Here is a 16,700-nt window from a genome sequence, read left to right as displayed (position 1 = left end):
GAGATTTGTGCTACATCTGTGGCTGCATTAAATTTGGACACGTATTGGGGCTCTCAGTATTTGATCAAATGGCCTATTTGATCAGTGTTACTATAGTGTTGCTTTCTTGCTTTCATTGGTGCTTCCATGGAGGGATTGTCTATCCATTCTCTTGTATGTTGGACTTTTTCCAATAAAACTTCATTTATCGTCCAAAAATAATAAAAGGCAGCAATTCCTTCTGAATTTTTTCCAATTCATGTTGATGGTGACATTGTTCCTTTCGTGTTCGTTAATGTGAGCCATTACTTTATTCCAATATATGCATGGAGTGGGTTTTGGGTTAGGTTCAATGGTTGGAATTCAAAGTATGCCGATACAAAAGTTAATACAATTTTTCTAAAAAAATTATCCGAGCTCAACCTACTTAAGTAGTTAGCTTGATTTGAAGTTTGGATTAAAATAATGAGCTGGGGCACATAAACTCTTTTTAAATGTCACTTGTGCTGAAATCCAGCTGATTTGTTTTATTCAAAGCAAGGAGCACGTCAACTCTTAGTTTGTATAGCCTTGAATTACTTTCTATGATCTATACTAGGATGCAATCCATTATGATATGATCATTTTGATTTCTTTAGTTTCCTTCTTAAATATCCATTAATCTTTTAAAAGGATTTATTCAATTTTTTTTTTTTTTGAATGGATTCATATAAATTATACATATGCTGCAAATATTTCCATCAAAATCCTTTCTGATTATGAGGGGGATACAATGTTTTTAGCTTTTGATGCTAATGGATTGCATGGCTTGCCTAAAGGAGTTTGGCGTTGGCTTAGGCCGAGTTTCCATAGGAATTTTTTTTGATTTGTTTTTCCTTTTGGGTATATTATCAACCTCTACATATTCATTTTATTAATGTCAGATACTTGGCTATGAATTTGTTGAATTTTACTTTTGTGTATGCTAAGTTGTTGGAACAAGGCAAGACTTCACAATATTGGTATCTTAGTTAACTCTGTAAGAACCACGTGGCTCTCTGTTTAATCAATCTAATGGGTTTTGCTTCCCCTCAGTTAAGGATGTTGAGCGTGATCTTGAGACACAATCCGAAGATGGTTTCATCGCAATGGAGGCTTTGTGTGAGGTATGAAGTTTTAATATTGGTCAAGTGATTGGTTTGATGTGATGCATTATGATTTTGTATCATTTTGTTCTTATTTTTTCTTACATCCTTTTGTTATTATGTGCTTGTGTTGTTCTTTATGATGAAATTCCCTATAAACCTAAGTTTGCTTTTGCTTTTCCCATAGGTTTTGTAGTCCAAGCAGCCTCTTATTGTCTACTTTGCAGATTGTACTCTATGGTTATTGAGGGCTATTCCCAAGTCAAGTCATAAGGAGTTTGTTAATAAGGTGCAAGAAATGTTTGACCAATTATCAGGGCCTGTTGTTTTAATTTGTGGGTAGAACAAAGTCGAATCGGGGTCAAAGGAGAAAGAGAAATTTGTAAGAATGTTGAGCTTTCAGTTCTCTCTTTATGTATTCATGTGTGTGTGTGTGTGTGTGTGTTTTTTTTTTTTTCTTTTTTTTTCGTAAACCCGTTCATATTTTTTTGGTAACCTTGTATTTCTTTTTCTTGCTTTAACAGACAATGATACTACCCAATTTTGGTCATCTTGCCAAGCTGGTAATGCTTGATATCATCTAAAAGTATTGTATATCAAATAGAAAATCATTGATTTTTCATATTATGTGCTGGCCATCTTACCTTGTATATTGGCTTTAAATGTATGTTTCTTTTTAAAATCTTGTAGCTAAGTTTATTTGTTTTTCTTTGTAAGTGGATGCAACACTATGTGGGTGTGCTTCTTAGACATATGTTAGTACGGCGTCTAGTTATATCCAACACTCCAGGGAATGTTTGGTGGTATGCTGGTTATCATAGAACTTTTTAAGATATCCTGATGATGCCGGTGAATATCAAAGGTGTTACTCTTGGTTTTCTTGGCATTATGTCTTAACAAAAGACACAAGTGCTATGGTGCCCATAATGATATTTTCTCTTTTGCAAATGAACAACCCAACTGTGAGAAAACTTGACTAGGCAATCCTCGAGAAGCAACCCTCTTGCCCTATATATAAAAAAAAAAAAACAATGAATTTATAATTAGGGTGTTGTTTGAGCATGAGAGTTTGATGTAACATGAATGTTCATATTCATGGAATGAAAGGATATGCATGAAATCTAGGCACTCTATTCCCACCCTCCACATGGGTAATTTTCCATCATTTCCATAGAAATTCTACTTTTTGAACCAAATTGCAGCTCTATTCTAGTGGGTTGGACAATAATGCCCATATAATATAATATTATCACACTATTGTTATATTCAAAATAATAATTTTTTTAAAGGATGAGTGAAAGTTAAATGAATATTAAACTTTATCCTTTATGTGAACAACATTACAGATTATTATCCATAATGCACCGAATAACTAAATCTTTTTGATGAATGGTATTTTGTTTTATGAATTGTAGATTGAACTATTGGAATACTTGCTTGTGTTGAACGCCAACTGCATGACTGATGTAGTATATTGTGAATTGCATACTGGTAGTAGATTTAGGTTGTTGCATGCTTGAAATGATATATTTGCTAAAAACAACCAGGTTTCAAGTACAGATTTTATGCGAAAATGTCAAATTTATAGACAGCATGTTGTCGAAATTTTGTTAAAATTTTTCCAAAATAAACCATGTACAAAGATAATTATGATAAAATGAATGTTAAAATATTTTTGAAAGGATGAGTGAAAGTTAAACGAATATTAAATTTCATCCTTTATGTGAATAACATTGCAGATTACTATCCATAATGCACCGAAGGACTAAATTTTTTTGCGAACTCATCAGTAATTCCTCCGATGTACATTTCCTATAACCGCACTTAAATTATTATACTTCTCTTAAGTTTTTTTTTTTTTTTTTCTAGTTTTTTTTTTTTTTTGCATTAATGTCTGAATGTCCAATTATTTTGCTATCAAATCATTGATACTTATGGTATGTATACATATATGTTCAAAAATAGTATACTAATTTTTTTTTTTCATAATTCTTAATTTGTAAGGTTTGCAGCTGTCACAATATCATCAGGATTTCATGCACTACAGTCGGATGTAGCTTTTTATTTTTATTTTTTGTATTTTTTTGTTATCTGAATAGATGAAATTTCTGTATTTTAATTTGAATTTATATAATGTATTTGTATTTGAATTTGAATTTTTTTTTTATTTTTTTGGTTATTTGAACATATGTAATTTCTGTATTTTAATTGAATTTGTATAATGTATTTGTATTTGCTTTTGGATTAGAATTTTGAATAATTTATGAATTTTTTTAGTAGTTATGGTTTAATGTTATGTATGCAAAAATGTAACTATAGATTTTTATAGGAATTAATGATAAAAAAATTATTAATTTTAAATTATTAGTGACGGTTTTAAAATCGTCACTAATAATTGTCCATTTTTTAAGTATTAGTGAATGTTTTAAAATCGTCACTAATAGTAGAGTATTAGTGACAAATTTTAAAGTATTAGCTACAACTTTAAATTCATCACTAATAGTATATTATTAGTGACAATTTTAAGTATTAGTGAAAGTTTCAAAACAGTTACTAATTGTAGAGTATTAGTGACGAATTTCAAAGTATTAGTGACGATTTTGAATTCATCACTAATAGTATATTATTAGTGACGATTTTGAGTCGAGGTAATGTAGAATTTATAGTGACGGTATTAGAATTTTAGTGACTGTTATAATCTATCACTAATACTATATTATTAGTGTCAGTGTGTAAAATTCGTCACTAATAATTATTAGTAACCGCAGTTATGACAACTAATTCAAAACTGTCACTAATACTTATAAAACTGTCACTAATACTATTAGTGACGATTTTATGATTATTAGTGACAATATTGATCCTTCATTAATAACCTTATTTTTTGTAGTGACACCTAAGTCAATTGGAATCAGACCCTCGTCACATAGACCTAAACGTTATTTTGTAAAAGATCATGATGACTCGAGCTAGTGTATCCCCATCTTGTGAGGGTAGGTTCTCTACAAACCCTCCAATGTTTTACGGTGATAATTTCACCGAATGGAAATTTAGAATGACTATATTTATTAAAGCATTAAATTGGAGGATTTGGAAAATTATTGCTCATGGGAATGTTGTGCCTATGAAATTTGTTGATTGTATTGAAATTCCCAAACTAGAAAATGAGTTGAATGAGAATGATATAAATTTAATGCAAATCAATTTTGATGTCATGAACACTTTTGTTGCATGCTTTAGATTCTAACATTATTCATGAAGTTATGGTATGTCAAAGTGCAAAAGAAATATGGGAGGAACTCAAAAAGAGGTATGCAGAAACTAAGCCAGAAAAGGCCATCACTCCCAGTGATTCAAGCTCAAAGGATCATGGTGGAGAAAATCAATGCTTTATAACTTTAACCGATGAAGAGGTAAATTCATCTCCTTCCACCTCATTAAATGATTCATACAATGATTGTATTAAATTTGATGATGCTTCTAGTAGTGAATATTGTAGTGAGTATGATGATGATAGCATGCCAACTTATGAGGAACCTAAAAAGGAATATATTAAAACTCATAAGTATTTTGTTAAAGCTCTTAAACACTATACTGTTTTGAAAAACAAGAATGAGGCATCATTGAAAGAACTTGAACAAAAAAATTCTTATTGACAAGGACAATGATTTAAAAATAAAAAATTTAGTAAACAAGAATGAAAATTTGGAAAAAGAGCTAAATGCCTTAAGATGTCAAGTCTCTAGTGATAATAATAAGGATTGTCTTATATTAGAACTTGAATGTAAAGCAAACACAATGTCTAAAGAATTCATAAAACTACAAGGTGTTTGCAAGGGTTTAAAAGACCTAAAATTTCAAGATCTAGAAATAAAAATTGAGGATCAATCTAAGATCATTCATACATTTACAAGGGGCAAAAAACTTTGACAAGTGTTGATTAAGGTGTAATCCCAAGAGAGGGGAGGGGGTGAATTGGGTATTTTAAAAATTCTTTGAAACTTATTTACCAATCAATCCTTATATCTAAGTTTAACTAGTCACTTATCAAGTTGGTGTGAAATTATTCAACATACACAAGCAAGCTGGAAATTGAAATATGATGCTGAAAATAAAAAAGATAAGAGAAGAGAGAATGCAATTATGATTTTACGAGGTTCATCCTACTTGGCGTACGTCCTCGCCTTGAGCAACCACTCAAGGATTCACTAACCCTGCTCCTTAAAGTGGGACGGAGCTTCCCTTACAATCCGCTGCTTACAAGAGGTACAACTTCCTCCTACTCTGCTACTTACAAGAGATACAGCTCTCTCCTTTCACACCAGCTCACACACCGAATCGTGTATACAATAGAATCTGGAAAATACACTCAAAAACAATGCTTCTAACAAAAGCTGGTGAGTACAATTCAAATTCCTAAAACACTGACATATGATATAACTTGAAGCTCGTGAATGAATGAAAACGATAAAATCATTTTATGTATGATATGCCTCAACACACAAATCCCTTTTTAACCAAAACTTTCAAGTAAAGATAAATTCAAAACGTTTTGGAATAATCTAGGGTTCTTGGTTCACTTTGCAAAAATGCACACTTATATAATTGAAGTGAACTTGTTGGCAAAAACTTTGTCTTGAATATACACTCAATCAAAATCACAAAGTTTTATTTCAAGTACTCAACCACAAAACTGAGTATATTAATTTGCAGAAAAATATCCCTTAATTAAAATTATAGTTATAAGTATCAAGGATATTAAATCAAGTTCTAATGTATCTAAAGATAGATCCTTTTAGAAACCACACACTTGAATCAAACCTTTCAATGAGTCACACACCATAAAACAAATAATGATCTTGTTTAAAATAGCTTGGTATATATAAAGATACTTTATAGATCACTCTTTTAATCAAAACTAGGTTTTTCAATAAGAAGCTCTTTGAGAAAATATATGTATATTTATATGCTCTTGAACCAAAATTTAATCTACCAAGTTAGATAAACTTTCTCAAGTAATGATCTCTTAGAAAATTAATTTTTGTACGAAAAGCACACTCAAGATCAATACTTTTCAATACTAGTCAAGAACAACCAATGAGATGATATGTAAAAATCACATGACTAATAACTTGAAAGATCAAACTTCAATATTGGATTGAAGTACAGTAGAGTAAACAAGTTCCCTTTGAAAATCTGAATTGATTTGCCCAAGTTTGAAGATATGAGATTAATGTACAGGCAAACGAATAGCACTAAGAGTAGATAATCAACAAACTTGCAACAAGGTGTGTTCTTCTCTTTCTTGTGTGTCTCCCACTTATTCTAAGGTTTAGATATTCGCAATATATAGTATATTACCCTTAGGATTGATCTCAGCCATTGGATCAATAAGATACCTCACGTGTCTTTTTAACAAAGAACTGATTTTTAGGCTTTCCCGCGACTTCAGGCTCCTGAAGTGTCAACTTCAGGCGCCTAAGGTTCCAATGTCAGGGGACCGAGGTACCTCTTCTAGGTTCTGTCTTTTCCATTTAATTCTTCAGGCTACCGAACTTAATCTTCAGGCTACCGAAGAAATTCTTCAGGCGCCTGAGAATAACTTCAGGCTACCGAAGTCCCCTCTTTCACACATATTCGTTTGAAGTTTAAAATTCTACTTTAATTCTTTGCTTGGGTCTTTTATAAAACAAGTTTTCCATGATTTGAAACACATTAATAAGCCCATGTAAGTACTCTAATGATGTACATGAAATGCATGAATCCTAAAATCATTCTAAGTTGTATTGAGCCTCAAGATAAATCATACGAAAATGTAGGTACACGAGTTCTAAATACCCATTCCCAAGACATTCTTGAACTTTGCCGCTTGCATCTTGATTCTCATACTCTTTGAGTTCCATCGTACTTTCTAATATGTATCAGCTTTACTTTATGACGTCCATGACCCGTTATCTTTCCGTGCATGCTCAGTGTAAGTCCTATTCATAAACTCAATGCACAGATCAAATATCAAGTGATTTGTCATTATCAAAACCAGATTGGACTCATAGAGTCAACAACAAGCTTTTAGGTTCACAAAAGATGACCTTGTGTTGACTTTTTGAGTCTGATATATGGTTTTGATGCTAACAAAACACATGGACTTATGTGTGTATCTAGTTTGTGAGTAGGTTTACAATACAACACACAAATGAGAGTGGATTTATAGAAGCTTGAGGAACTTAAAGATCATACTCCTGGCATATTAAATGGGAAAATGAAGAGCAAAAGAAGAAGACTTGTTTGTGTTTCAACTGTAAATGCATTTATTATATTTGGGTTTGTAATAATTTATATGGATCTGTAATAATTAATGCATGGCATGCATGATAGGAATATAAGCTCAACATAACCATAGATTGACCATAGGGAAACAAATGCCTATAGCCTAGACCGTAGATTGGCCCTAGGTCCTTCCACAAGCACTTAGGAAAGTCCTCATTATTAACTATGCAATCAAGGGTAACTCATGATTTAAAACAGGACTTAGAACCTAAAATGAAAGGACTTCAGGCGATCGAATGTGTTGGTCTAATTGGGTTTTTCAATCTTGTTTTGATGATAACAAATGAAGGATGTTTTAACTTGTATTGTTGAGTGGCTTTATTTCAGGTCTAAGTAAAAGGACACTTATGGTTAATCATGGAAAGTAAACTGGAAATCAAAGTCAATCAAGTGAAAGTTTCTTAGTATATTGAAGTAATGAACGACAAATGAAGAGCTTAAAGGCTAAGCAGGTCTTGAAGTAAAGTCTGAATCTCAAGAGACTGCAAGACTTTGCGATTAAGGAGAACATGCTTAAAAGGATATTTGTAAGTACTTCAAGTCATTACTATTTAGATATATAAAGCTCCTTAAAATACATGGACTTTGAGACCTATTTTAAAACCCCGAAAAATGTTTTATGAAAAACAAACAAAAGAGCAAAATTAAATTTAAAAACCAAAAATGCAAAATCAGAAAAAGGACTGCGCATCCGACTGACTAGAAAACACTCTGGGTTTAGTCAGCCGACTGATAGAAAACCTATAGCAAAGTTAACTATCCAGCCGACTGACTCGATGAACTAAAAACACCCAGCTGACTGACAGTGTCCAGTCGACTGACCATTTTGAACGTGGTTTAGTGAGCGGACTGACAATTATTTTTTGAAAAGACAGAATGGTGTCAGCCGCCTATCCGGCCGACTAACTAGTACAAAAGTGACCTCATCGACTAAGTCAAATGACTGACTCTGTAGAGATTTTTGAATTTCGAACTATACAGGAAATTTTTCTAAATTGATTCTATGATTTAATATCTTTGAAAAGTTACCTAAATACTCCATGTTAAATGAGGAAAATTTTCTTTAAGAAGTCTATAAATACCTCCCTTGCTCAATGAAAAAACATGTTCAAGCGATACACGCTTTCTACACTAAAGTTCTCCTAAAGTTCATACTTGCTCACACTCTTGCTGGGGGAAACTCTACGAAATTTCTGATTGATTAAAAAGTTTTAGTTCTGATTTGCAATTAAAATATCTATATCAATAAGAAAGAACCATTGGTGACTTCTAAACCTTGAGCTTCACATTTTCTATTCAGTTTTGGTTTTGAAGTATGATTAGTGATTTAACTTGTATAACTTGCTCTGTGTTTGAGAGTGTTTTTTTACGTAGATATCTGTTCCTTTCTATTAGATCTTTGACTGTTCAAGGTATAGTTGGATCGTTGCACCAAGCATAGGTTGTTGCTCGGAGAGGTTTCTCTTCCTGAAAAAGAGGTAAGTTGTTGTAAAGGTTTTTGTTCCACCTGGAAGGAACAAGGTATAGTGAAATCCTTAAATGGTTGAACTAAGGCAAGGACGTAGGCTGGGGTAAGACAAACCTCGTAAAAACAATGGTGTCACTCTTTTTCCCTTACTCTCTTTAAATTCTAACAAAAATATAAACTGTGTGGATGTTGTAATTCTTTCAATCATGAAAACAATGTATATTGTAAATTAAATAAACCAAAACTTAATTTGTTCTTAGGCTTGCGGAAACCAAAAGGGAGTGCATTGGTTAATCAATATTTTACGAAAATTGTAAGGGAGTACGTTGATTGGTTAACAACCCAAAACCTATTAGTTGAAGGTTTATTTGAATTCTGATTTTGGAAAGAGTGATTGGATGTTATTTTAATCTTCAGTTTAAAGTCCAACTATAGGACTTGCACATTTATATATAGGGCTACTGAATATTGCAAATCAAATATTGATTACTTGTATTGTGTTTGTTTGGTTTGAACAGTTAATCAATTGGTTGTGTATGTTGTGGTTGTGGATTGAATAGAAGAAGTAAGTGTTTGTATGGATTACCTAATCAATAAGAATATAAGAAGTCTTTAAAAGATTGTAAAAGGTCAAGAACTTAAAAAAAGACTCTAAGGAATTTTAAATAACCCAATTCACCCTCCCTCTTGGGATTACACCTTAGATTTCGGAATGTATGCATTGAAAATGCCTCGGTCGACCGAACGTTTGATAAGCCAAAATGTTAACCTGACTCCGACGACCGAACCAAAGTGAACCGAGTGTTTTCGGTCGACCGAACTTATAATAAGGACTTTTCCAACTATTCGGGCGCACGAATTTCACGTTTATTTTGACCTCAGGCGACCGAAAGTTGAAGTTCGATAGACGGAACTTAAGATCAGGCGACCAAACCTCGAATAGGCTGGAAAATCGCCTAGACCAGCCAACCAAACTTGTCACCTAGCACCTGAACATAAAAAATACACTATTTCTCATGCGTATGTTCGGACAACCAAACCCAACGTTTAGTCAACTGAAACTCTCAGGTTGAAATAATTTTAACTACAGTAACATGGGCTATTTGGGTTAAACTGGTTAAAAAATTTTTTAATTATTCCCACCATATCCCAACGGTCAAAATTTTATGTGAGACTATATATATGAGCTCATTTGCAAAAATTAAGAAAGGATTAGAGATTTTGATTAATAAAATTTTTCTAAAATTTTGAGTGATCTTTTCTCACATACAAGCCAAAGCTCTCATCCTTTGCTCATTACTTTGCAAAATCCTTTGAGTGAGAGCCTTTTAAGTGATCCTACACTCCATACTATAGCTCAAACTCTCATTGCTTTGATTACTTGATTGATTTTTGATTGAGAGTTTAGCCAAAAATTTTCCCAATTGATTTAATCAATAAATTCATTTGTGGGGGAAATTTTGTGAGCTAGTGAGTCTTTGCACTATTATTGCAAGACTCATTAAGCTGGTCTTGTGATTGCGAAGCAAAATCTTTTTGACAAGCTTGGTTTGCTACTGTCTCTTGTGCTTATAATTTTGAGAAAAGTATTTTGAGATATTTAGATTACAATCTTTGAAAATCTTTGAAACCCTAGTTGAGATTGATATATATTTATAAATTGTTTCAAAGATAGATTGATAATACACTCTTATGCTTGATTGCTTAGTGAATTACCTTGAGTGTTATTACATATTTTTAGACTGAGCTTATAGTTCTTATCTATGTGAAGGGCATTGGTTACACTAGTACATATCTGCTTGTATTAGAAGCATTTGTTTGTACGTATATTGTTATAATTGTTGTATTCTCAACGTGTGGTCGGAAGAGGGAGAATTGACTTGTGCAAAGTCTCGAACTTGCTCAAACCTGGTTAGGAGAGCACCATACTGGTTCAGACCCGGTTAGGAGAGCACCGGATTGGTTCAAACCTGGTTAAGAGAATTAGGTGCACCATCCTATAAGGTGTTGTATTAGGTGCAGCTCCACCCGTTAAGCAAGCCATAGTGGAATCCTCCTACTTGTTAGCTTGAGGCGGGGACATAGGCAGTATTGGCCGAACCCTGATAACATATTTGGTGTCAATTTTATTTTCTGCAATTTACTTTCTGCACCTATATGTTAATATTTATTTCTTTGAATGTTTGACATACTGAGATTGCTTTAATTGCTTACATATCCACTAAGTAGTTTATCTATTGGATTGGTATGTGATTTAGACAAACACTAGGTTGCGTAATACTACTTTCCTCTAGTTTAACCTAGGAGAAATTTTAAATACCTAATTCACTCCCCTTGGGAATACACCAATTCCAACACCTTAGATAAAGAAGGTATATGACTTAATGGAATTGAAAATAAGAAGAGGAAGAACCTATACATTGGGTACTTTGTAAGAGAATCTAATCATTATGCTAGTACCACCTCTAGTATATATACTCACACCACATGCATCTTGTGAAAAAAGAAGGGGCACATAAAGCTTGATTTGTAATAACCCAAGAAATTAATGCATGGCCTCGTCGATGAACACAAGGGATTCGTCGACGAGGGAACAAGAGGGTCTCGTCGACAACGGTATGTTTCATCGATGAGAAGACACCGAGAGGCTGTTTTCTAAATTATAAAATTTGTTGGCGAGGAGATAGTGTTTGTCAACGAACCTCATTCGTGGGCTCGTCGACGAGATGACATGGCTCATCGACAAAGCCTGCAGTATAAATAGTGTTAAACTCAATTTTTAAGAAAAAATTTCACCCGGAATCTCTCTTTCTTCTCCCCCATGGCTCCTTCACACTCTCTCTCTCCTCAATTTCGGCACCGTCGATTGCCAAATCGACGATCTAAGGCCACCACAACGCTTCTGGGAAAATTCTCCCTAAGTCTGCCGGAGTGGATCGTCAGTGGGACAAAGTTGGATTTCATCCCAGATTTAGTGTAAGGCCTTTTTGTTGAAATTTGGCTTTCTAGCAGTTGTAGGAAATCCAGTAGACGTAGAAATAGTAAAATTTTGTTCTCGAACATATGGTTTTCAGGGTGTTGAGTGGGAAGCTCTGTGGGTGTAGGACCTGATACAGTAGGCGGTTTTAGCCAAAATTAGGTAAGGGAAATATGCTGTGTTAGGCAAACTTGCTTTGATTCAGTATAAATTATATGTTTTTCAGCAAATTATTATTTGGATTATTTATGCAATTTTATAGCCTGACAATATTAATGTTTAATTGTGTGGCATGAGTTTATTATTCCCAGTACATGGTTTCCATAATTTTCAGAATATGACGATTTTCAGTATACGTACAGAAACATGAAATTTACAGTATTTTTCAGAATATGATGATGTACCTATTTCAAAACAACGTTCAGTTTATACAGTTAATCAAGAAATTCAGTTATCCAGTTATACAAACATTTCAGTTATCCAATTATTATAGTTTATTCAGCTTAGAATATATAATGTTATGGTTATTTCAGTTATTGCAAAATCATGGTAAAAATAGTATTTTAGAAATATCAGTTATTTATATGTAGTATCTAACCCTAATGGATCATATTCAGCAGTAGAACACAGTACCGTAGCTATATTCAGTTCAGAGTTCAACCCCTATTCAGATAATAGGTGGTATTCAGAAGTCGATTGTGCCTATGTTGTGGACAGACTCCCCATCAGATATGGGTTGAGGGGGTCGATCTGACTATTGGAGTTTAGTTGACTTACCCTGGTCGGCCAACTAGGTTAGGTCCCGCCTTCGGGCCACACAACCCTATCATGAGGGGTTAATTCATGACTTTAGTTATCCATCCAGGGAATTTTCACAGTTATTATTTATATATATTATGATCAAATTTACAGACGACAATTATACTTATATAAGTATTACCAATATTATGAATAGAACATTCTGAATAATCAGCTTATGTTAAGCTACGTAAGCATGTTTTATATGATAACATGTATACAGGTTTTCTCAATTTTGTTATATATGGTATTTTTATTTAGAATAGATTTTCCAAGTTTATGACTCACTTGCTACACCCTAATAATAACATGTTTCTTCTTACTGAGCGTTGTCTCATCCTATTTAATTGATATTTTTTAGGTGATCCAGTTAGGCAAGCTAATCAAGCTCGCATGTAGAGGGGCTACAGTACTACCGTACTAAGAGGTTTAGCGTTTTTGGGAAAGAGCACTCTGGTATTGTATTGTATATGTATGGTTGTGGATACTTGACTTTAGCTTCTCGCTACTTAGGTTGATGTTTTATTCCATAAGGAGTTATCAGCACAGCTTAACTTAATATTTAAATATATATAGAAAATATAGCAGGCTTTTACAATTTGGTATCAGAGCCTAAGCTGCTAGGTTGCTAGGTTCTGTAGACTTTAGAGTGCAGCAGATGCAATACCAAAGTATAAGAAATGATTTGAGGTTTGTTCTGTAGTCTAGGTACAAGATTTTCATTGTTGTGGTTTCCGTGTTTTTCCTGGGATGACGATTTTAGGAAAATCGCAATAAACTATCGTCAGGTCATGTGTCTAGGTTGAAGAACTGGATTATGAGCTAAGATTGGGGAGAGTAGCTAATTATAAATATAGGATTTGAGTAGAATGTAATAGATAGGGTCTGAGTAGGAGATAAGGTTCTTAAGTGTGTTCTTGTTTTCAAGATGAACCCAGGAAGTAGTGGCACGAATGCTAGAGGAGACAGGCCAGGACCTTCCAGCATGGGTGGTGATACCAATGCAGTACTGTGCAGTGTCACCCAGCAGGTGATGGCTGAGATGGCTAGGAGTTTAGGGGAGCGTAGCTGCACGATCGAGCAGTTTATGCGTATGAAGCCCCCATCCTTTGTTAGAGGAGATGACTCGATTGTAACTGAGAATTGGGTCTAGGACATCGAAGAAACGTTGGCGGTGCTTCCTTTTTCAGATGAGCAAAATATAGTATTTGCAACATTTAAACTGACAGGGGAGGCAAAGAGCTGGTAGAGATTAGCGCGACTGATAGAGGAGTAGAGGCCTGTTCCAGTGCTAGTGACATGGGACCGATTCAAGGAGCTGTTCTTTGAGCGATATTTTCCTTCTGTCATTTGGAGTGCGAAGGAAGCAGAGTTTATGCACCTGGTATAGGGGCAGATGATTGTGTCCTATTACGCATCTCGGTTTATCGGGTTGTCACGTTTTGCTCCACATCTAGCCCTCCATGAGGAGAAAAAGGCAAGGAAGTTTGAAGAGGAATTGAGGCAGAACTTATTTGAGTAGGTGATTGGTTTTAGAACTTAGACATTTATGGAGGTTGTAGATAGAGTTGCGATCATTGAGAGTGGCATTCAAAGGGGTTTAGCAGCTCAGAGTCAGAGGAAGAGGTCGATGCCTTAGCGTTTTCAGGATGGCTCTAGTAGGGGTCCACGGAGAGGAGGTCAAGATAGGGGAGATCAACGACAGATGGCAGAACCTCATGAGAACCAAGGTACGCCGACTTTCTCGGTATGTCAAACGTGCGGGAGATGTCATTTGGGGGAGTGCCGGGTAGGGAGAGATGTATACTATCGCTGTTGGAGACTTGGCCACATGGCACGTGCATGCCCAGGTCTTTTAGAGCAGGTCCCAGCTCCCAGGCCCTATTGGAGAGGTTATCAGGCGGCTCGGGGAGGTCAGTAGAGGAATGTGGCCCTGACGAGAGTTTACATTTTGACGCCGGGTGATGCTGAGGCTGCCACAAATGTGGTGACAGGTACTTTTACTGTGTTATCATATCGAGTTATTGTCTTATTTGATTCAGGTGCTACACATTCATTTGTCTCTGCATCCTATGTTAAACTATCTGGAAGTGAGACCCAGTCATTAGATATAGAGTTGTCGGTAGCTACACCGTCAGGGTCAGTGTTGCGGTGTTAAAAGGCACTTAAGGATTACCCAATAGAAATTCAGGGGAGAGTGCTACCAGAAGATCTGATTGTGTTTGATTTGTGTGGGTTTGATGTAATATTGGGAATGGATTGGTTGGCAATTAATCACGCCAGTATTGATTGCCATCAGAAGGAAGTAATTTTTAGACCCCCTGGTGAGCAAGAATTCAGGTTTGTTGGTTCATGTGTACATGCTCTATTGCAGATAGTATTAGCCATATAGGCAAGAAAACTACTCTGTGATGGAAGTCAGGGGTTTGCTACTTTTGTAAAGGAAGCGTCAGAGAATGAAACGAAGCTTGATAGTACCCCGGTCGTACGAGAATTTTCAAATTTTTTTCCCGAGGAGCTACCAGGGTTGCCTCTCGAACGTGAGGTGAATTTTTCTATAGATTTACCTACAGGGATAGCACCGATTTCTAAGATTCCTTATCATATGGCTCTAGCTGAATTAGGAGAATTGAAGAATCAATTGCAAGACTTATTGGATAAGGGATTTATATGACCCAGTGTATCGCCATGGGGAGCTCTAGTATTGTTTGTAAAGAAGAAAGATGGGTCTTTGAGGATGTCTATTGATTACAGAGAAATCAACAAGGTTACTATTAAGAATAATATCCTCTACCCCGTATAGACGATTTGTTTGATCAGCTCCGGGGTACACAGGTGTATTCCAAGATTGACCTCAGATCAGGGTATCATTAAGTGAGAGTAAAAGCAGAGGACATTGCGAACACAGCCTTCAAGACCAGGTACGGGCACTATGAATTTCTCGTTATGCCTTTTGGTCTGACGAATGCCCCAGCTGTGTTCATGGACTTGATGAATAGAGTTTTTCACCAGTATCTAAATCAGTTTGTGGTGGTTTTTATTGATGATATACTAGTGCACTCAAAGAATTTTGAGAATTATGAGGTGCATTTGGGGCTATTACTGTAGATACTCAGGGAGGAAAAGCTTTACGCCAAGTTTAGAAAGTGTGAGTTTTGGCTTGAGCAAGTTGTGTGCTCGGGTCATGTGATCTCAAGAGATAGTATTTTAGTGGATCCCAGCAAGATTGATGCGGTGGTGTATTGGGCTAGACCGAAGAACATGTAGGAAGTTAAAAGTTTCTTGGGACTGGCGGGTTATTACCATCGCTTTTTTAAGGGGTTTTCAGCTTTGTTAGGGTCTCTCACACGTTTGACCCGGAAAAATGCCATGTTTGTGTGGGATGAAGAATGCGAGCAGAGTTTTCAGGAATTAAAGCAGCAGCTCGTCACTGCACTAGTACTGACGATTCCATCAGGAGGTGATGGGTATACGATTTACAGTGATGCGCCTTTAAGGGGGCTCGGTTGTGTACTAATGCAGCATGATAGGGTGGTAGCATATGCTTCCAGGCAGTTGAAAGAATATGAAAAAAACTACCCTACTCACGATCTGGAATTCGCTGCAGTTGTACACGCACTGAAGATCTGGAAACATTACTTATATGGTGAGAGATGTAAAATATTTTCTGATCAAAAGAGCCTAAAGTATTTCTTTACACAGAAATAAATGAATAGGAGGCAAAGGAGGTGGTTAGAACTCCTCAAAGATTATGACTGCACCATCAATTACCACCCAGGTAAAGCAAATGTGGTGGCTGATGCTTTGAGCCATAAATCAGAAGTTACAGCACAGCTAGCAACAGTAGTTCAGCACCCAATTCGAATGGACTTGGAAAGGCTCGATGTGGAATTAGTGTAGGATGATTCACAAGTGCTTATTGCCAGTTTGGTTTTACATCCTAGACTTTATAAAAGGATTAAAGTTGCTTAGGGGGATGATCCAGAATTAGTAGAGGTGATAGCCAGAATACAGGATGGTCAGGGAG

Source organism: Malania oleifera, chromosome 6 (assembly GCF_029873635.1).
Source record: "Malania oleifera isolate guangnan ecotype guangnan chromosome 6, ASM2987363v1, whole genome shotgun sequence".
In the NCBI taxonomy this organism is placed as follows: Eukaryota; Viridiplantae; Streptophyta; class Magnoliopsida; order Santalales; family Ximeniaceae; genus Malania; species Malania oleifera.
The sequence above is the reverse complement of the archived record's forward strand: the minus strand, read 5'-3'. Positions refer to the sequence as shown.